A 22875-nucleotide genomic window follows, 5' to 3' on the forward strand; every position below is an offset into this window, starting at 1 on the left:
GAGTCAGTTATCTCCCTGACCCCAGTCCAGGCTTTTTTCAATGTGTTCTGTTCCTGGATGCCAGAGGGGCTTCTAAAATCTGAACGTGAGAAGTCACTGTCCTAAGGCCTGCCTGTGGCTCCCTGTGACACCATGGCAGGCACCCAGAGGCCTCGGTGCAAAGGCATTGTCCCACACCATCCCCCTCACTTACTCTGCACCTGCTGTATCTGACTCATTCCCTGGAGTTTCCAGACATCACAAGTCTGCCTGTGAAGTGGCTTCCGGTCGAGGTGTGCACAGACAAGTGGACATTTGTGCAGAAACACAGACATGCCTGCACACACACACACGTGCATATAGACAGGTGTGTGTGCAGAGACACACGCATGAAGACAGACACACATGTGCACACAGAATCGGGCAGAGAGACCAGGAGCTGAGGCTCACACCTGTGATCCCAGCACTGTGGGAGGCTGAGGCAGGTGGATCACCCCAGGGTGGGAGTTGAAGACCAGCCTGGCCAACATGGCAAAACCCCGTCTCTACTGAAAATACAAAAATTAGCCGGGTGGTGTGGCGCGCACCTGTAGTCCCAGCTACTTGGGAGGCTGAGGCAGGAGAATAGTTTGAACCTGGCGGGGGGAGGTTGCAGTGAGTGGAGATGGCGCCATTGCACTCGAGCCTTGGCGACAGAGCGGGACTCCATCTCAAAAAAAAAATGTGCAAAGACACCCACACAGACACACACATATTCATGCACACACACGTACATGCACACATGTGCACACATCCACATGCTTGCTTTTTTTGAGACAGGGTCTTGCTCTGTCACCCAGGCTGGCATAGGGTGGTGTAATGGTAGCTCACTGCAGCCTCAGCCTCCTGGGCTGAAGCAATCTGCCTGCCTCAGCCTCCTGAGTAGCTGGGACTGCAGGCACACACCACCACACTGGGCTCGTTTTCCAGGTTTTTGTAGAGATGGGCTCTTCTCATGTTGCCCAGGCGGGTCTTGAGCTCCTGGGCTCATGCAGTCCTCCCACCTCTGGCCTCCCACAGTCCTCCCGCCTTGGCCTCCCACAGTGCTGGGATTGTAGGTGTGACCGCTAGCACCCAGACCAGCTCCCCCTTTCTCCACTTGCTCTGCCCCCTACGCTGGCTCCCTCCTGCCCTGCCCACCTCCTCCTTCCCCCCCAGAGCTTGGTAGGGTTCCTGGACTTTTTGTTTCTTTGAGACAGTCTTTCTCTTTTGCCAGGCTGGGGTGCAATGGCGCCATCTCGGCTCACTGCAGCCTCCGCCTCCCACTTCAAGAGATTCTCCTGCGTCAGCCTCCCAAGTAGCTGGGATTACAGGCACCAGCCACCACGCCCGGCTAATTTTTGTATTTTTAGTAGAGACGGGGTTTCACCGTGTTGGCCAGGCTGGTCTCGAACTCCTGACCTCAAGCGATTCGCCTGCCTCGGCCTCCCAAAGTGCTGGGATGACAGGCATGAGCCACTGAGCCGGGCTGAGTTGGCTCACTGCAGCCTCCTGTCTGCCGGAGGATCCACCTGTCTAAGCTTACCAACTACCTCTAGCTTGGACTAGAGGTGTGAACCACCACATCTAATTCTTTAATTCTTCTTTTTTGTAGCCATGTTGCCCAGGCTCTTTTCAAACTCTTGGACTGAAGCCAATTCTCTGGGATCGGCCTCAGCCTCCTCGCAAAGCACTGGGACTGCCACTGTTCTGGCCTCATCTTTTCTCCTTTTTTGAGACAGAGTTTTGCTCTTTGTCCAAGCTGGAGTGCAGTGGCTTGATCTCGGCTCACTGCAACCTCCGCCTCGTGGGTTCAAGCGATTCTCCTGCCTCGGCCTGCTGAGTAGCTGGGATTACAGGTGCATACCACCATGCCCGGCTAATTTTTGTATTTTTAGTAGAGAGAGAGGTTTTGCCGTGTTGGCCAGGATGGTCTTGAACTCCTGACCTTAGGTGATCTGTCCCCCCTCGGCCTCCTGAAGTGCTGGGATTACAGCTATGCTATGAGCCAACGTGCCTGGCCGACATGGCTGGCTGCAGCCTCCACCTCCCAGGTTCAAGCAATTCTCTTGACTCAGCCTCCCAAGTAGCTGGGATTACAGGCGCCCACCACCACACCCAGCTAATTTTTTTGTATGTTTTTAGCATAGACGGGGTTTCGCCATGTTGGCCAGGCTGGTCTTGAACTCCTGACCTCAGGTGATCCGCCCGCCTTGGCCTCCCAAAGCACTGGAATGACAGGTGTGACCCACAGAGCCCAGCCTTCCCCGAGCTGTGGGACTCTTGAAGGACTCTGCCCCGCCCCCTCCCTCCCCGCAGGACACGCTCCCGGAGATCTCAGAGTGGCTGGAGCGGCACCCTCGTGAGGTGGTCATCCTGGCCTGCAGGAACTTCGAGGGGCTGAGTGAGGACCTGCACGACTACCTGATCTGCATCAAGACCATCTTTGGGGAGATGCTGTGTCCCCGCGGGGTGAGTGACGAGGGAGAAGGATGGCCACAGGTCTCTCCCAGGGCTGGGGGATCCTCACCCTCACCCTGCATTTGCTTACCTGGTACCCCCGGGTGTGGCTGCTGCCGTGATCCCTGCAGCAGGTGGAGTTTGGAACAACAGCAGCTCCCGGCTCTCCTGCAGGCCGACGTGGAGCTGGGGGTGGCTCCTAGTGAGAACTGCTTCCTGTGATGGGTTTAGAAATCTGCATAGCAGAGCCGGACGTGGGGGCTCACACCTGTAATCCCAGCACTTTGGGAGGCCGAGGCGGGCAGATCACAAGGTCAGGAGTTCGAGACCAGCCTGGTCGATACGGTGAAACCCTGTCTCTAAAAATACAAAAATTAGCCGGGCATGGTGGCGGGCGCCTGTAATCCCAGCTACTTGGGAGGCTGAGGCAGGAGAATTGCTTGAACCCGGGAGGCAGAGGTTGCAGTGAGCTGAGATTGTGCCGCTGCACTCCAGCCTGGGCGACAGAGTGAGACTCCATCTCAAGAAAAATCAACAAAAAATTAGGCTGGGCGCAGTGGGTCACGCCTGTCATCCCGGCACTTTGGGAGGCTGAGGCAGGTGGATCACCTGAAGTCAGGAGTTCGAGACCAGCCTGGCCAACGTGGTGAAACTCTGCCTCTACTAAAAATACAACAATTGGTCTGGCGTGGTGGCGAGTGCCTGTAGTCCTAGCTACTTGGGAGGCTGAGGCAGGAGAATGGCTTGAACCCGGGAGGCAGAGGTTGCAGTGAGCTGAGATTGTGCCACTGCACTCCAGCTTGGGTGACAGAGCGAGACTCCATCTCAAAATACAACAAAACAGGGGGTTAGTGGAGGGATAACAGGGGGTGGGGGGATTGGGGAGGGATAGCATTAGGAGGTACCACGCCATGTGTATACCTCTGTAACAATCCTGCAAGATGTGCACATGTATCCCAGAACTTAAAATAAAATTAAAAACAAAAAGGAAAAATGGCCCGGCGTGGCCAAAAAGGATATGTGAGCAGCATCTTCCTGGCTCCATGAGCACCCCCGTCAGGGTCTGTGTTATTTTACCGGGGTTGCAGGCACCCGGGAGCCCAGACAGCAGCCTCAGAAGGGCTGAGACGTGAGCTGACCAGCTCCCGCTCTGCAGGCTGCAGGCCACGGTCACCGCGTCCTGAAGGCACCCAGAGAGGGTGCCCCGGCCTCCCCACAGGTCTGTTCATGGCTACATGTGTTCCCCCAACCCCCTTGTAAAAAGGTTTTAAATTTTTAAATTTTTTATTTATTTATTTAATTATATATATATATATATTTTTTTTGAGATGGTGTTTCCCTCTGTCACCCAGGCTGGAGTGCAGTGGTGCAATCTCGGCTCACCGCAACCTCTGCCTCCCAGATTCAAGCGATTCTCCTGCCTCAGCCTCCACAGTAACTGGGATTACGGGCACCTGCCACTGGGCCTGACTAGTTTTTTGTATTTTTAGTAGAGACGAGCTTTCATCATTTTGGCCACGCTGGTCTTGACCTCCTGACCTTGTGACCCACCTGCCTCAGCCTCCTAAAGTGCTGGGATTACAGGTGTGAGCCACTGTACCCGGCCACAAATTGACTTTTTGAGACCGAGTCTTCCTCTGTCACCCAGGCTGGAGTGCAGTGGTGTGATCTGGGCTCACTGCACCCTCCGCCTCCCAGGTGCAAACGACTCTCCTTCCTCAGCCTCCTGAGTAGCTGGGACCACAGGCACCAAATACCATGCCGGGCCAGTTTTTTTGTTTTGTTTTGTTTTGTTTTGTTTTTTTCATTTTTAGTAGAGACGAGGTTTCATCGCGTTCGTCAGGTGGGTGTGGAACTCTTGAAGTGGGGCCTGTCCTCCCACTGTGTCATGCTGTGAGATTCACACCTGGACCCAGGGCCTGTCCTCCCACTGTGTCCTGGTGTGATGTGGGACCCTGGACACAGGTCCTGTCCTTCCTCTGTGTCCTAGTGTGAGATTCACACCAGGACACAGGGCCTGTCCTCCCTCTGTGTCCCGGTGTGGTGTGGACGTGTGGAAACAGGGGCCAGACTTCCTCCCTCTATATCCTGGTGTGACGTGAACCTGTGGACATAGGGCCTGCCCTCCCTCTGTGTCTTGGTGTGATGTGGATCCCTGGACACGGGGCCTGTCCTCCCTCCGTGTCCTGCTGTGACGTGGACCCCAGGACATGGGGCCTCTCCTCCCTCTGTGTCCTGGTGTGATGTGGACATGTGGACAGAGGGCCCACCCTTCCTCCCTCTATGCCCTGGTGTGATGTGGACCCGTGAACACCTGGTCTCTCTTCCCTCTGTGTCCTGGTGTGATGTGGACCCCTGGACATGGGGCCTGTCCTCCCTCTGTGTCCTGGTGTGAGGTGGATCCTTGGACACGGGGCCTGTACTGCCTCTGTGTACTAGTGTGATGTGTACCCCTGGACACGAGGCCTCTCCTTCCTCTGTCTCCTGGTTTAACAATCACCCCTGGACACAGGGCCTGTCCTCCCTCTGTGTCCTGGTGTGATGTGAACCCCTGGACACAGGGCCTGTCCTCCTCGTATGTCCTGGTGTGACATGGACCCCTGGATATGGGGCCTGTCCTCACCGTGTCTTGCTGTGATGTGGATGTGTGGACCCAGGGCGCTGCCTTCCTCCGTCTATTTCCTCGTGTGACGTGGACCCCTGGACATGGGGCCTGTCCTCCCACTGTGTCCTGGTGTGATGTGGAACCCTGGACACAGGTCCTGTCCTTCCTCTGAGTCCTGGTGTGACATTCACCCCTGGACACAGGGACCAAAGTTCCTCCCTCTATATCCTGGTGTGTCATGAAACCCTGGACATGGGGCCTGCCCTCCCTCTGTGTCTTGGTGTGATGTGGACCCCTGGATATGGGGCCTGTCCTACCTCGGTGTCCTGGTGTGATGTGGACCCCTGGACACGGGGCCTGTTCTCCCTCTGTGTCCTGGTGTGATGTAGACCCCTGGACACCTGGTCTGTCCTCCTTCTATGTCCTGGTTTGACGTGCACGCCTGGACACGGGGCCTGTCCTCCCTCTGTGTCCTGGTGTGATGTGGACGTGTGGACACAGGGCCCAGCTTTCCTCCCTCTATGTCCTGGTGTGACGTGAACCCGTGGACATGGGTCGTGTCCTCCCACTGTGTCCTCGTGTGACGTGGATCCCTGGACATGGGGCCTGTCCTCCCTGTGTGTCCTGGTATGATGTGGACATGTGGAAACAGGGCCCAGCCTTCCCTTTCTATATCCTGATGTGAGGTGGACCTCTCGACATGGGGCTTGTCCTCCCTCCGTGTCCTGGTATGACGTGGACGCCTGGATACAAGGCCTGTCCTCCCTCTATATCCTGGTGAGAGGTAGACCCCTGGACATGGGGTCTCTCCTCCCTCTGTGTCCTGGTGTCATGTGGACATGTGGACATAGGGACCACCCTTTCTCCCTCTATGTCCTGCTGTGATGTGGACTCCTGAACACCTGGCCTGTCCTCCGTCTGTGTCCTGGTGTGATGTGGACCCCTGAACACGGGGCCTGTTCTCCCTCTGTGTCCTGGTGTGACGTGAACCCATGGACATGGGGCCTGTCCTCCCTCTGTGTCCTGGTGTGATGTGGACCCCTCGACACGGGGCCTGTCTTCCCTCTATGTCCTGGTGTGACGTGGACCCCTGGACATTGGGCCTGTCCTCACTGTGTGTGTTCCTGTGATGGGGACGTCTGGACACGGCGCAGCCGTCCTCCCACTATTTGCTAGTGTGACGTGGACCCCTCAACATGGGGCTTGCCCTCCCTCTGTGTGCTGATGTGACATGGACTCCTGGATACAGGGCCAGTCCTCCCTCTATATCCTGGTGTGGCGTGGACCCCTTCACATGGGGCCTCTCCTCTGTGTCCTGGTGTGATGTGGACATGTGGACAGAGGGCCCACCCTTCTTCCCTCTATGTCCTGGTGTGATGTGGACCCCTGAAAACCTGGCCTGTCCCCTGTCTATGTCCTGGTGTGATGTGGACCCCTGGACATGGGGCCTGTCCTCCCTCTGTGTCCTGGTGTGAGGTGGACCCCTGGACACAGGTCCTGTACTTCCTCTGTGTACTGGTTTGACGTGTACCCCTGGACACAGGGCCTGTCCTTCTTCTGCGTCCTGGTGTGACATTCACACCTGGACACAGGGCCTGTCCTCCCTCTGTGTCCCCGTGTGATGTGGATGTGTGGACACAGGGCCCAGCCTTCCTCCCTCTATGTCCTGGTGTGACATGAACCCGTGGACATGGGGCCTGTGCTCCCTCTGTGTCCTTTTGTGATGTGGACGTGTGGACACAGGGCCCAGCCTTCCTCCCTCTATGTCCTGGTGTGACGTGGACCCCTAGACATGGGGCCATTCCTCCCACTGTGTCCTGGTGTGATCTGGGACCCTGGACACAGGTCCTGTCCTTCCTCTGTGTCCTGGTGTGATGTGGACATGTGGACACAGGGCCCTGCCTTCCTTCTTCTATATCCTGGTGTGACGTGGACCCGTAAACATGGGGCCTGTCCTCCCTCTATGTCCTGGTGTGATTTGGACCCCTCGACATGGGGTCTATCCTCCCTCTGTGTCCTGATGTCATGTGGACCCCTGTACATGGGGACTGTCGTCCTTCTGTGTCCTGGTGTGATGTGGACTTGTGGACACAGGGCCGAGCCTTCCTCCCTCTGTGTCCCAGTGTGACGCGGACCCCTGGACATTGGGCAAGTCCTATCTCTGTGTCCTGGTGTGATGTGGACCCCTGAACACGGTGCCTGTCCTCCCTCTATGTCATGGTGTGACATGGATCACTGGACATGGGACATGTCCTTCCTCTGTGTCCTGGTGTGATGTGGACCCCTGAACACGGGGCGTGTCCTCCCTCTATGTCCTGGTGTGATTTGGACTCCTGGACTTGGAGCCTGTCCTGCCTCTGTGTCCTGATGTGATGTGGACGTGTGGACACAGGGCCCAGCCTTCTTCCCTGTATGTCTTGGTTTGACGTGGACCCCTGGACATGGGGCCTGTCCTCCCTCTGTGTCCTGGTGTCATATGGCCCCTGGACACAGGGCCTGTCCTCCCTATAATTTCTGGTATGATGTGGACTCCTGGACATGGGGCCTGTCCTCCCTCTGTGTCCTGGTCTGATGTGGACGTGTGGACACAGGGCCCAGCCTTCCTTCCTCTCTGTCCTGGTGTGACGTGGACCACTGGACATGGGGCCTGTCCTCCCTCTATGTCCTGGTCTGATGTGGACGTGTGGACACAGGACCCGGTCTTCCTCCCTCCATGTCCTGGTATGACATGGACCCCTGGAAACGCGGCCTGTCCTTCCTCTGTGTCCTGGTGTGATGGGGCAGTGTGCACACACGGCCCAGCCGTCCTCTCACTGTGTCCTGATGTGATGTGGACTCCTGGACATGGGGCTTGTCCTCCCTCTGTGTCCTGGTGTGATGTGGAACCCTGGACATGGGGCCTGTCGTCCCTCTGTGTCCTGATGTGATGTGCACGTGTGGACACAGGGCCCACCCTTTCTCCCTCTATGTCCTCTTGTGACGTGGACTCCTGAACACCTGGGCTGTCCTCCGTCAGTATCCTGGTGTGATGTGGAATCCTGGAGAAGGGGCCTGTCCTCCCTCTAAGTCCTGGTGTCCCGTGGATCCTTGGTCATGGGGCCTGTCCTCCCTCTGTGCCCTGATGTGATGTGGACATGTGGACACAGGGCCCTGCCTTCCTCCTTCTATATCCTGCTGTGACGTGCACCCGTCGACATGGGGCCTGTGCTCCCTCTATGTCCTGGTGTGATTTGGACCCCTGGACATAGGGCCTGTCCTACCTCTGTGTCCTAGTGTGATGTGGACGTGTGGACACAGGCCACAGCCTTCCTCCCTCCATGTCCTGGTGTGACCTGGACCACCCCGGGACATGGGGCCTTTATTTCCTCTGTGTCCTGGTGTGAAATGGACCCCTGGATACATGGCCTGTCCTCCCTCTCTGTCCTTTTGTGATATCGACATGTGGGTACATGGCCCAGCCTTCCTCCCTCTGTGTCCTGGGGTTATGTGCACCCTTGGACACAGGGCTTGTCCTCCCTCTGTGTCCTAGTGTGACGTGCACCCCTGGACGTGGGGCCTCTCCTTCTCTCTGTGTCCTGGTGTGATGTGGACATGTGAACAGAGGGCCCACCCTTCCTCCGTCTATGTCCTGGTGTGATGTGGACGGAGGCCCGTCCTCCGTCTGTGTCCTGGTGTGATGTGGACCCCTGGACATGGGGCCTGTCCTTCCTCTGTCTCCTGGTGTGACATTCACACCTGGACACAGGGCCTGTCCTACCTCTGTCTTCCGATGTGAGGTGGACATGTGGACACAGGGCCCAGCCTTCCTCCCTCTATGTCCTGGTGTGGCGTGGACCCCTGGACATGGGGCCTGTCCTCCCTCTGTGTCCTGGTATGAAGTGGACACCTGGACACGGGGCATGTCTTACCTCTGTGTCCTGGTGTGATGTGGACCCCTGGAAATGTGGCCTTTTCTCCCTCTGTGTCCTGGTGTGATGTGGACCCCTAGACACGGTGCCTGTCCTCCCTCTGTGTCCTGGTGTGATATAGACGTGTGGACACAGGGTGCAGCCTTCCTCCCTCTATGTCATGGTGTGACGAGGACCCCTGGTCTTGGGGCCTGCCCTCCCTCTGTGTCCTGGTGTGATGAGGACCCCTAGACACGGGGCCTGTCCTCCCTCTGAGTCCTGATGTGACGTGGAACCCTGGATATGGGACCTCTCCTCTCTCTTTGTCCTGGTCTGATGTGGACGTGTGGACACAGGGCCGTGCCTTCCTCCCTCTTATTTCCTGGTGTGACGTGGACCCCCACATATGGGGCCTGTCCTCCGTCTGTGTCCTGGTGTGATGTGGACCCCTGGTTCCTGTGGAACCAGTGTCCTGGTGTGACATGGACATGGTTCCTGTCCTCGCTCTGTGTCCTTGTGTCACGTCGACCCCTGTACATGGGGCCTGTCATCCCTCTGTGTCATGGTGTGATGTGGACTCCTGGACACGGGGCGTGTCATACTTCTGTGTGCTGCTGTGACGTGGACCCCTGGACAGGGGGCCTGTCCTCCCTCTGTGTCATGGGGTGATGTGGACCCCTTGACATGGGGCCAGTCCACCCTCTATGTCCTGGTGTGACATGGACAACTGGACATGGGGCCTGTCTGGCCTCTGTGTCTTGGTGTGATGTGGACATATGGACATGGGGCCCAGCCTTCCTCCCTCTATGTCCTGGTGTGACGTGGATGCCTGGACATGGGTCCTATCCTCCATCTGTGTCCTGGTGTGACGTGAACCCCTGGACACGGGGCCTGTCCTCCCTCTGTGTCCTGGTGTGATGTGGAGCACTGGACACGGGGCCTGTTCTCCCTCTGTGTCCTGGTGTGATGGGAAACCCTGGACACGGGACCTGTCTTCTGACTGTGTCCTGGTGTGATGGGAACCCCTGGACACGGGACCTGTCTTCTGACTGTGTCCTGGTGTGATTTGGACGAGTCACACAGGGCCCAGCCTTCCTGCCTCTATATCCTGGTGTCACGTGCACCCCTGGACATGGGGCCTGTCCTCCCTCTGTGTCCTGGTGTGATGTGGATGTGTGGAAACAGGCCCCAGCCTTCCTCTCTCTATGTCCCAGTGTGACGTGGACCCCTGGACATCAGGCACATCCTCTCTCTGTGTCCTCGTGTGATGTGGATATGTGGACACAGGGCCCTGCCTTCCTCCTTCTATATCCTGGTGTGACGTCGACCCGTTGACATGGGGCCTGTCCTCCCTCCATGTCCTGGTGTGATGTGGACCCCTGGAATTTGCGCGTGTCCTCCCTGTATGTCCTGGTGTGACGTGGACACCTGGACATGAAGCCTGGCCTTCCTCTGTGTCCTGGTGTGATGTGGACCCCTGGACACGGCGCTTTTCCTCCCTCTATGTCCTGTTGTGATGTGGAGCCCTGGACTTGGGGCTTGTCCTGCCCCTGTGTCCTGGTGTGATGTGGACCTATGGACATGCGGCCTGTCCTCCCTCTCTGTCCTGGTGTGACGTGGACCCCTGAACACGGGGCCTGTCCTCCCTCTAAGTTCTGGTGTGACGTGGACCCCTGGACATGGGGCCTGTTCTCCCTGTGTGTCTTGGTGTGATGTGGACCCCTGGACACGGGGCCTGTCCTCCCTCTATGTCCTGGTGTGACGTGGACCCATGGACATGGGGCCTGTCCTCCCTCTGAGTCCTGATCTGATGTGGACTTGTGGACACAGGGCCCAGCCATCTTTCCTCTATGGCCTGGTGTGACGGGCAACTCTGGACAAGGGGCCTGTCCTCCCTCTGTGTCCTGGTGTGATGTGGACCCCTGGACACGGGTCCTCTCCTACATATGTGTCCTGTTGTGATCTGGATCCCTGGACACTGGGCCTGTTCTCCCTCTTTGTCCGGGTGTGATGTGTGCCCCTGGACACTGGGCCTGTCCTCCCTCTATGTCGTGGTGTGACGTGGATGCCTGGACATAGGGCCTATCCTCCCTCTGTGTCCTGGTGTGATGTGGATGTGTGGACAAAGGGCCCAGCCTTCATCCCTCTATGTCATGGTGTGACGAGGACCTCTGGACATGGGGCCTGTCCTCCCTCTGTGTCCCAGTATGATGTGGACATGTGGACACAGGGCCCAGCCTTCCTCCTTCTATGTCCTGTTGTGACCTGGACCCCTCCACATGGGGCCTGTCCTTCTGTGTCCTCGTGTTATGTGGACCCCTGGACATGGGGCCTGTCCTCTCTTTTTATCCTGGTGTGACGTGGACCTCTGGACATGGGGCCTGTCCTCCTCTGTGTCCTGGTGTGATGTGGACCCCTGGACACGGTGCCTGTCCTCCCTCCCTGTCCTGGTGTGACGTGGACCCCTGACCATGGGGCCTGTCCTCCCTCAGTGTCCTGGTCTGATTTGGATGTGTGGACACAGGGCCCAGCCTTCATCCATCTCTATCCTGATGTGACGTTAACCCCTCGACATGGAGTCTGTCCTCCCCTCTGTGTCCTGGTGTGATGTGGAAGTGTGGACCTAGGACCCAGCCTTCCTCCGTCTATGTCATGCTGTGACATGGACTCTTAGACACGGGGCCTGTCGTTCCTCTGTGTCCTGGTGTGACATGGACCCCTGGGCACATGGCCTGTCCTCACTCTGTGTCCTGTTGTGATGTGGCAGTGTTTACACGCGGCCCAGCCATCCTCCCACTGTGTCCTGGTGTGATGTGGACCCCTGAACATGGGGTCTCTCCTCCCTCTGTGTCCTGTTGTGATGTGGACCATGGACATGGGGCCTGTACTCCCTCTGTATCCTCGTGTGATGTGGACGTGTGGACACAGGGCCCAGCCTTCCTTCCTCTATGTCCTGGTGTGACGTGGCATCCTGGACACCTGGCCTGTCCTCCGTCTGTGTCCTGGTGTGATGTGGAACCCTGGACAGGGGTCCAGTCCTCCCTCTGTGTCCTCGTGTGATGTTGACCCCTGGACATGGGCATGTCCTTCCTCTGTGTCCTGGTGCGATGTGGACCCCTGGACACGGGGAGTGTCCTTCCTCTGTCTCCTGATGGAACAATCACCCCTGGACACAGGGCCTGTCCTTGCTCTATATCCTGGTGTGACTTGGATGCCTGCACATGGTTCCTGTCCTCCTCCTGTGTCCTGGTGTGATGTGAACGTGTAGACACAGGGCCCAGCCTTCCTCCCTCTATGTCATGGTATGAGAAGGACCTCTGGACATGGGGCCTGTCCTTTCTCTGTGTCCTGATGTGATGTGGACCCCTGATCACGGTGCTTGTTCTCCCTCTGTCTTCTGATGTCATGTGGACACCTGTACAAGGGGCCTTTCGTCTATCTGTGTCCTGGTGTGGTGTGTAACCCTGGACACGGGGCATGTCCTCCCTCTAAGTCCTGATGTGACGTGGACCCCTGGACATGGGGCCTGTCCTCCCTCTGTGTCCTGGTGTGATGTGGACATATGGACACAGTGACCACCCTTCCTCCCTCTCTGTCCTGGTGTGACGTTGACCCCTGGACACGGGGCCTGTCCTCCCTCTGTGTCCTGGTGTGATGTGGACCCCTGGACACAGGGCGTTTTCTCCCTCTGTATCCTGGTATAATGGGAACCCCTGGACACAGGGCCTGTCTTCTGACTGTGTCCTGGTATGATGTGGACGAATGGACACAGGACCCAGCCTTCCTCCATGTCCTGGTGTGATGAGGACACCTGGACATGGGTCCTATCCTCCCTATTTGTCCTGGTGTGATGTGGACCCCTGGACACGCGGCCTTTACTCCCTCTATGTCCTGGTGTCATGTGCACTCCTGGACACGGGGCCTGTCCTCCCTCTGTGTCCTGGTGTGATGTGGACCCCTGGACACGGTGCCTGTCCTTCCTCCGTGTCTTCGTGTGACATGGACACCTGGAACCAGGGCCTGTCTTCTCGCTGTGTCCTGGTGTGATGTGGACGTGTGGACACAATGCCCAGCCTTCGTCGATGTATGTCCTCTTGTGATGTGGACCGTTGGACACGGGGCCTGTCCTCCCTCTGTGTCCTGGTGTGATGTGGACATATGGACACAGGGCCCAGCTTTCTTCCCTCTATATCCTGGTGTGACTTGGAACACTGGACACGGGGCCTGTCTTCTGTCTTTGTCCTCATGTGCTGTGAACCTGTGGTCATCGCACCCAGCCCCTCCTCCTCCTCTGTGTCCTGTGCCGCCGCGTGTGGGCCGGACATTGGGCGGGGACCTCCAGCCGGCTGAGGGATGTCTCGTCCATGCCTTGGAGCTGCCTCTCTTGTGTGAGCCGAGGGTTTTGAAAGGTGCTTGAGTTAAGTGGGCTGGGTGTGGCGCCCTGGAAATGCTCGGACTTCCCTGTTGACAGTGCCCTTGTGTGCTGCAAGGTGCGTTTGCCAACCCCTCCCGATGCCCGGTACGGAAGCTCTTGGTCGGAGCGCTACCTGTGATGCAAAGACCTCTTCTCCACTGGAACATTCCATCAGCCCGTGATTGGGTTTCAAATACTGAGGACGGGGAGCACCCCCTCCAATGGCAAGGAGGGACACCAGGTGGAGATAAATGTTTATTTTATTTATTTATTTATTTATTTTGATATGGAGTCTTGCTCTGTCACCCAGGCTGGAGGGCAGTGGTGTGATCTCGGCTCACTGCAAACTTTGCCTCCCAAGCTCAAGAGATTCTCCTGCCTCAGATTCCCAAGTATCTGGGATCACAACACCCGCCACCACTCCTAAGTTTTTGTATTTTTAGTAGAGATGAGGTTTCACTATGTTGGCCAGGCTGGTCTCAAACTCCTGACCTCATGTGACCTGCCTGCCTCAGCCTCCCAAAGTGCTGGGATTACAGGTGTCAGCTACTGTGCCCGGCCTGAGCTGGCTTCTTTTAAACCATCACCAATTCCATTCCCCCTCTCCTTCCTTAGAAGCAAAAAGGATACGGACTGGTGTCTCCGAAGGTGGGTCTTACCCCTTTACTAGAGAAAAGAGACAACTTTGAGAGGCCGAGGCAGGCGGATTCCTTGAAATCAGAAGTTCAAGAGCACTATGGCGAACAAGGTAAAACCTTGTCTCTACTAAAAATGTACAAAATGTAGGCCAGGGTTGGTGACTGGTGCCTGTAATCCCAGCTACTCAGGAGGCTGAGGCAGGAGAATTGCTTCAACTCAGGAGGCAGAGGCTGCAGTGAGGTGAGATCGTGCCACTGCACTCCAGCATGGGTGACAGAGAGACTCCGTCTCAAAAATAAATAAATGAAGCTGGGCATGGTGCCTCACGCCTGTAATGCCAGCACTTTGGGATCCCAAGGTCAGGGGTTCAAGACCAGCCTGACCAACATGGTGAAACCACGTCCCTACTAAAAGCATACAAAATCAGCTGAGTGTGTTGGCGGGTGCCTGTAATCCCAGCTACTCGGGAGGCTGTGGCAGGAGAATCGCTTGAGCCCAGGAGGCGGAGGTTGCAGTGAGCCGAGGTGATGGCACTGCACTCCAGCCTGGGTGACAGAGTGAGACTCTGTCTCAACATAAATAACTAAATAGGACAGGCACAGTGGCTCAGTCCTGTAATCCCAGCACTTTGGGAGGGCAAAGTAGGCAAATCACTTTAGATCACGGGTTCAAGACCAGCCTAGCCAACAGGGTGAAACTCCATCTGTACCAGATACATAAAAAATTAGCCAGGCATGGTGGCAGGCGCCTGTAATCTCAGCTGCTGGGGAGCCTGAGGCAGGACGATCACTTGAACCCAGGAGGCAGAGGTTGCACTGAGCCGAGATGGTGCCACTGCACTCCAGCCTGGGAGACACAGCAAAACTCCATCTCAAAAACTAACTAACTAAAATAAAATAAAGCACTGAGCTGGAGTTAGGAAGTCAGGGATGAAGGGCAGAGTCAGGGATGAGGGCTCCTCACCGAGGTCCCAGCTGCACTTGTCCACCTGCTAGTCATTTATGCTCCAAATCCCCATGCTCAAAATCGTAACACAGGCCTTCAAATACCAAAATCACCTCTGATCAGACACACGGCAGGAAACTCACTTGGCTTTGTATGGCATTCTCAAAACGCATGTGAGGAGACACCACTATTCAGCATTAAAATAGATGACCATAGATGACCATTTTCCACCGATCAAGTAAGCAGAGATTGAAATACGAGCACTGTGGGAGGCTTAGGCAGGCAGATTGCTTCAGCCCTGGAGTTCCAGACCAGCCTGGGCAGTGTACCCAGCCCCTGTCTCTACACAAAAGATAGAAATTAGCTGGGCATAATGGCGTGCACTTGTAGTACCAGCTACAGCGATGTCACACCTCCTCCTGTACTCCCAGCTACTTGGGAGGCTGAGCGGGGAGGATCACTTGAGCCTGGGAGGTCAAGGCTACGTTGAGTTATGATCACACAACTGCACTCCAGCCTGGGTGACACAGTGACATCTTGTCTGTAAAAAAAAAAAAAAAAAGGAAAATCAAAACTACATTGAGATACCATCTCACGCCAGTTAGAATGGTGATCATTAAAAAATCTGGAGACAACAGATGCTGGAGAGGATGTGGAGAAATAGGAACACTTTTACACCGTTCGTGGGAGTGTAAATTAGTTCAACCATTGTGGAAGACAGTGTGGCGATACCTCAAGGATCTAGAAATAGAAATTCCATTTGACCCAGCAATCCCATTACTGGGTATATATCCAAAGGATTATAAATCGTTCTACTATAAGGACACATGCAAACGAATGTTCATTGCAGCACAGTTTACAATAGCAAAGACCTGGAACCAACCCAAATGCCCATCGATGATAGACCGGACAGGAAAAACGTGGCACATATGCACCATGGAATATTATGCAGCCATCAAAAACGGTGAGTTCGCGTCCTTTGTAGGGACATGGATGAACCTGGAAACCATCATTCTCAGCAAACTGACACAAGAACACGAAATCAAACATCACATGTTCTCACTCATAGACGGGTGTTGAACAAAGGGAACACGTGGACACAGAGAGGGGAGCACTATACACTGGGGTCTGTTGGAGGGGATTGCGGGGACAGTGGGGGGTGGGGAGTTGGAGAGAGAGAGGATGGGGAGAAGTGCCACATATAGGTGAAGGGGAGGAAGGCAGCAAATCACACTGCCACATATGCACCTATGCAACAATGTTGCATGTTTTTCACATGTACCCCAAAACCTAAAATGCAATTAAAAAAAAGAAAAAAAAAGGCCAGGCATGGTGGCTCACACCTGTAATTCCAGCACTTTGGGAGGCCGAGGTAGGCAGATGACATGAGGTCAGGAGTTCGAAACCAGCCTGACCAACATGGTGAAACCCCATCTCTACTGAAAACACAAAAATTATCTGGGTATGGTGGCGGGTGCCTGTAATCCCTGCTTCTCGGGAGGCTGAGGCAGGAGAGTCGCTTGAACCCGGGAGGCCGAGGCTGCAGTGAGGTGAGATCGCACCACTGCACTCCAGCCTGGGCGACGGAGCAAGATCACATCTCAAAAAGAAAAAACCAAGAAACATTTACGGTTCTTGAAATTGCCTCCTGACATATTTTCAGTTTGGCCTAAAGGTTTCTCTGTACACAGTGAACTGTGAGGTAACAGAAAGTGTAAACAGACCAGAACCTACTCTTCTGCCGACCGCTGAGTTTCAGCCAAAGGCAGCCAAATGTTGAAACCGGGTTCAAATAAGGTAAACGCCAAGCTACCACCAATGCCGCTGCTTCTGTGCCTGGCTTCTGCGTCCCTTCCCTCCCTCCCTTTTTTCCTTTCTCCCTTCTTCCTTCTTCTTTTTTCCTTTCACTTCCCTTCCCCTCTTCCCTTCCCTCCCCTCCCATCCCCTCCCTTTCCCTCTCCTCCGTCCCTTCCCGGCTTCTCTTCCCTCCCATCCCCTCCCATTCCCCCTTGCCTTCCCCCTTCCCTCCCCTCCCCTTTCTTCCCCTTCCCCTTTCCCTCCCCTTCTCCTTCCCTTCCCTCTTCTTCTCCCCTTCCCTCCTCTCCCCTTCCCTCCTCTTCCCCCGTTCCCTCCTGTCCTCTTTCCTCCCCTTCCCTCACCTCCCCTCCCTTCCCTCCTTCCCCCTTCCCCTCCCATTCCCTTCCCCCTCCCTTCCGTCCCCTCCCCCCTTCCCTTCCCTCCCCTCTACTCACCTTTCCTTCCACCCTTCCTTCCCTGTTCTCTTTTTTCCTTCCCTGCTTCCCTCCGCTCCCCTCACCCTTCCCTCCCCTCCCCTTTCTTTCCCCCTTCCCCATTCCCTTCTTTCCTTTGCTTTTCCTTCGCTTCTTCCCCTCCCTTCCCTTCCCCCTTCCATTTCTCCCTTCCCCCCTTCCCTCCCCCCTCACCTTCCTTTCTCCCCCCAACTTGCTTTGCTTTCCTGAGATGGAGATTCTCTCTTGTCACCCAGGCTGGAGTGCAGTGGCACAATGTCAACTCACGGCAGCCTCCACCTCCCAGGTTCAAGGAATTCTCCTGCCTCAGCCTACCGAGTAGCTGGAATCATAGGCACGTGCCACCGCACCCAGCTAATTTTTGTATTTTTAGTAGAGACAGGGTTTCGTGATATTGGTCAGTCTGGTCTCGCAGTCCTGACCTCAGGTGATCCGCCTACCGTGGCCTCCCAAAGTGCTGGGTTGACAGGCATGGGCCACCATGCCTGGCCAAGAACAGATTTTAATCAGCAAGAGGGATGAGGATCTAGTGTGCCCTGACCTCACCCTGGATTCTTGCATGGCTGAGTGGGAATTTCGAAGAAGGACGCTTGGCACACTTGGCAAAGAAGGAGTTAAGAGGCAGGCATCTGGGAGACCAAGCCATCAAAGCATGCTGTGCTCCCAGGAGGCCCATCTCAGAGGAGAGGCTTTCAGACATGCCTCAGCTGAAAAACATCTCAAAGGGTTGGAGGGAGGACTCGACTTTAGCACCTTTCTGTAAACGCTCTGGGAGAGGGTGGTGGGGTAGGTGGTGTCTTGGCCTTGGCTGGCACAAACAGTAAATTGTTTTGGAATCTCTCTGGCAAGAACTTCCACGGGGCCTGGGGCCACCCCAGCAGTAAGGCCTGACCTGAAGCTGTTCATGTTGCTTCACGTCCTTTTTTGTTTTTGAGATGGAGTGTCTCTCTTGTTGCCCAGGTGGGAGTGCAGTGATGTGATCTCGGCTCACTGTCACCTCCACTTCCCAGGTTCAAGCAATTCCCCTGCCTCAGCTGGGATGACAGGCACCTGACACCACGCACGGGCAATGTCTGTATTTTTATTCGAGATGGGGTTTCACCATGCTGGCCAGGCTGGTCTGGAACTCCTGACCTCATGATCTGCCTGCTTCAGCCTCCCAAACTGCTGGGATGACAGGTGTGAGCCACTGCACCTGGTGGTTTACGTCTTTTACTGGGGCGCAGGGAGGTGGAGATGAAATGCTCTGTGCTGGTGGAGGCTGAGGTCTGCTCTCAAAGGGACTCGAGGGCACCTGGTGGACATTTAGAGGAGGGCAGAGTGTCGCAGGGACAGCAGAGGGCTCACCACGGATTCCATGAATTCAAGTCTGCCGAGACCAGGATTGCATGCAGTGGCTTCTGGGTGTGTTTGAAGAATCCACCCAGCCGGGCACGGTGGCACGCACCTGTAATCCCAGCACCTTGGGAGGCCGAGAAGGCCGGATCACCTGAGGTCAGGAGTTCGAGACCAGCCTGGCCAACATAGTGAAACCCCGTCTCTACTAAAAATACAAAAATTAGCCAAGAGGTTGCAGTGAGCCGAGATCTTGTCACTGCACTCCAGCCTGGTCAACAGCACAAGACTCTGTCTGGAAAAAAAAATAATAATAAGAATTCACCCTATGGACATCGTCCTCAGACCCAGCAACCCCCGCCGTGACCCCTGTGAGCCCCGAGAATATGAGACAGGTCTCAGTTAATCTAGAAAGTTTTATTTCACCGAGTCATGACACACACCCGTGACCCAGCCTCAGAAGGTCCTGACCACAGGTGCCCAGGGTGGTCGGGGCACATCTCAGTTTTATATGTTCTAGGGAGACAGGAGACATGAATATGCAAGGTGAACATGATTCGGTCAGGAAAAGCGGGACAGCTGGAATAACAGAAGGAAGACTGGAAGCCGGAGGGAGAAACTTTTGAGTTTCTGATGAGCCTTTCCAAAGGAGGCAATCAAATATGCATCTATCTCAGTGAGCAGAGGGTGACTGTGAACAGAACAAGAGGCAGGTTGGCCCTAATCAATTGCCAGCTTGAATTTTATTTCTAGCTTCATGATTTGGGGGTTTGGAAACTTCTTTTTCTTTCATGCTTCCAAAATCTACAGAGCCAGACTTGGTCTCAAAAAATAAAAAACTATCTTCCCAACCTGTGACTGCCGTAAATACCACTGCAGTGCACACTTTGAAAAGGCAAGCTGACGTTATATAATTTCACGTTTAATGATTAAAAACAAAAACGCTGCTGGGCGCGGTGGCTCACGCCTGTAATCCCAGCACTTTGAGTGGCTGAGGTGGGTGGATCACCTGAAGTCAGGAGTTCAAGACCAGCCTGGCCATCATGGTGAAACCCCATCTTTAATAAAGTGAAACATTTTCAACATGCAGAAAGTACAAAATAAAAATAGGCACATAGAAAAACACTATCCCAACACACAGGTGTTAGCAGTTAGCCATATTCCTTTGAATTTTTCTTAAAGTGACAAAAGAAAGACTGCCTTACTGATACAGGTGGGGCCTCCTTCCTACCTCTGCCCCCGTCTGTCCTCACAGGCCACGGCTGCCTTGGAGTCAGCGTTTCTCATGAGAAAGGGACATGCAGGGATTGGTGGCAGTGTCCTGGCCAGTGAGGTGCTGTGGCCAGATGCTCTGTGCCTGCTTCCCTGGGGAGCTAGGCCAAGCAGGGGCAGGCCGAAGGTTCCTGTGCACTGCACCTCTCATACAGCTAACACCGAGCTGCCTGGCAGACCATGGCTGGCACATGCAGGGCCTGCTGTTTAGGGGGTGGGCTCATCTCTGGGCCTGCCTTACACGAGCAAGTAGACATCTTGTGGTGCAATACTCCTGGACCCAAGGGTGCTGGCGGGGAGTGAGGGAGGGAGGCGGAATAAAGCTCCTCGGATCGTCCCTGCCTGTGTGTTTTTTGTGGACCTGCATTAAACTGCATTAAACTGGACATGAGTTCATACTGCGGTCTCCTCCAGGCCTCTCTTCTCTCAGGTGTGACCTGTGGGTGAGATTGCTGGACCATGGGAAGGTGTGTGAGTCACCTTAGTCCTACCTGCTTGCTGCTCCTGGAATTTCCCCGGGGGTGGTGGGGAGCTGGGTCATTACCAACTGAGGGAAATGCCAGCCTGGTACAGAGCGCAACTCTGTCTATGTCTTGGGGTGGTATGTATACACGTGTGTGTGTGTGTGCGCACACACGCACTAAACCTTCATGCTTAGAATACCATCAGACACGCAGAGAAGCTGGGAGAAGGTTGCTGAGTTCCCACACACCCTACACTAGGCTATTCTATTACCTACATCTGCCATTAGCATTGAGTATCTGTCCCAGTTAGTGGACTGATACGGATATCCTCGTATGAACTGAAGTCTCTGCTTTATTAACATTTCCCCTGTTTTTGCCCTAATGTCCTTTTGTGTTCCAGAATCCCACCTGGATGCCACATCACATTCAACTGCCATGTGTTTCCAGGCCCCCATGGCTCTGGCAGTTTCTCAGACTTTCCTCGGTTTTGAGAACCTTGACAGTTTGAGGGGTACTGATCGGGTATTTTCTAGAGTCTCCCCGGATTGGAACGTGTTTGGGGTTGTGGGTTTGGGGAGGAGATCACAGAGGCAAATGCCCTCCGCTCACATCATACCACGGGCAAGCAAGTCTTACCTCGGACTGCTGGGACAAAATACCACAGACTGGGAGGCTCATAAACCAGTTATTCCTCAGAGTTTTGGAGGCTGGAAGGTCAAGACCGAGGACACGCTGTCTCAGCTGGTGCCGACCAGCTGTGTCCTCACAGGGTGGAGGGGTGAGGGGCCTGCTGGGGTCTCCTTTACAAGGCCACTCATCCTCATACCACTAAGAAGAGCTACACCCTCATGACTGAATCACCTTCCAGCCTTCCAAAGTCCTCACCTCCTAAATCAGCACCTTGGGTGTTAGGGCTGCATATGTGAATTGGGGGGGCCACGAACACTGGGACAGTGGCAGGGGCGAGCTATCCACATGATTGATGGCTGACGTTGGATTTGGTCCTCAGGATGAGGTTGCGTTTGCGTCTTGTTTCTGCCTATAAGCTGCCCCACCCCGTTCCAATGTTATATTCCTTGGAAGGAAATCACATGTGTAGCCAGCACTTGAGGGGTGGGGGGTTATGCTCCATTTCCTTGAGGTAGCATATCTATGTAAATTATTTAGAATTTAGGGACATGGGAGCCTTGCCTATTGTTCTTCATTTATTCAACAGTTTATTTACATCGGTGTGGACTCATGCATGTTTATTTTGTACTTTGGGTTATAATCCACTACTACATTATTTATTACAGTTTGCTGAATTGGTTCCACTCTGGCCACAGGGAGCTTTCAGTTGGCTTCTGTGCCCCTGGGACACAGCCTGTCATCGGGATTTGTGGGGCACGTCCTTACTTTCCAGCACAAGGAGATGCTCCAGCCTCATCTAGCCTATTTCCTGCCCCAGCCCAAGGCGCAGCCATTTCTCCCAGGAGCTCTGGCTCCTTTAGAGTTGAAGAACAGCAGAAACCAAGATCAGGGTGCTAGGTGTGCTCACGGCTACTGGGGAGTCATTGCTTCTCGACCCTCTCAGCCGACAGATCAAGGAAATGGCTGTGCATCAAAGAAGTCGCGTATGGATGCATGTAAACATATCTATGTGTATCCATGTACATTTGCATTAAACTAGACCTGAGTTCCTACCAACATCTCCTCCACTAACCCATGCCCACATGGATCCTTCCAGCCTCCTCCTCTTGCTTATCTGTGAACTTCCTCTCTAGCACTGAGAAAAAGGCTCCCACCATCAGCGTCCACTCACTTAACTGTGCGATTCCAGAATATACAAATAGGGGCTTCCTATTTGTTAAGCCACATTCCTGCCGGAAGCAACTCTTCTCCAGTTTCTTTTGAGGGACTTCTTTCACTTAGTGCTATGCATGTAGGATGTATCCATGTCTTTGTGCAGCTTGATAACTATTCTGTTTATTGCTGAATCATATTCCATCACATGAAGTGTTCGTTTCTTTAGCCACTCACCTACTAAAGGGCATCTTCGTCGCTTCCAGTTTTGGGTGAGTGTAAATAAAGCTGCTCACAACATCTGGATGCAGTTTTTTTGTATGGACATACATTTTCACATCAGTTGGGTAAATAGCCATGGCATGATTGCTGGATACTAGGTGAGACCATGCCTAGCTTTGTAAGAAGTCTCTACACTGTTCACTGTGGCTGCAGGAACAACCTCCTCTTCCCTCACTTGGTCACATGCACGAACAGGAGAAAGGGTTGTTCTGTGCAGTCACGACAAATTGTGTCTCTGAAGGGGAGGGAATCAGGTCTCAGGCCCTTGTCAGAGAAGTTTATGGCCACAGCACTAATGCTGCTGGTGGGGATTTGGTTGTAGAAGATGGTTGGAGCGATTGCATGACCTTTGGTTGAGATCTTCATTTACAATTACAGAAACCACGCCTACCTCCCGCGTTTAAAGGATGCTAGCCAATGGCTGTCACATGATCCAGAGCTGGCCATGTGTAGCGTGTGTCCTAGGGGAAGGAGGGCGACTTGGGTCCCTCACCCTCTGCAGGAAGGAGGGTGGCCTGGGTCC

The 22875-nt window shown here is 54.7% G+C and overlaps 1 pseudogene; it reads left to right on the forward strand.

Moving 5' to 3' along the window:
* The window catches only part of LOC135271093 (PI-PLC X domain-containing protein 1-like), a 37503-nt pseudogene extending 16375 nt beyond the window's left edge, over nucleotides 1-21128 (forward strand).
* The last annotated feature ends 1747 nt before the right edge of the window (nucleotides 21129-22875 follow it).

This window comes from Aotus nancymaae, unplaced genomic scaffold (genome assembly GCF_030222135.1).
Source record: "Aotus nancymaae isolate 86718 unplaced genomic scaffold, 86718_ANA_hifiasm-v0.15.2.pri h1tg000075l, whole genome shotgun sequence".
Lineage (NCBI taxonomy): Eukaryota > Metazoa > Chordata > Mammalia > Primates > Aotidae > Aotus > Aotus nancymaae.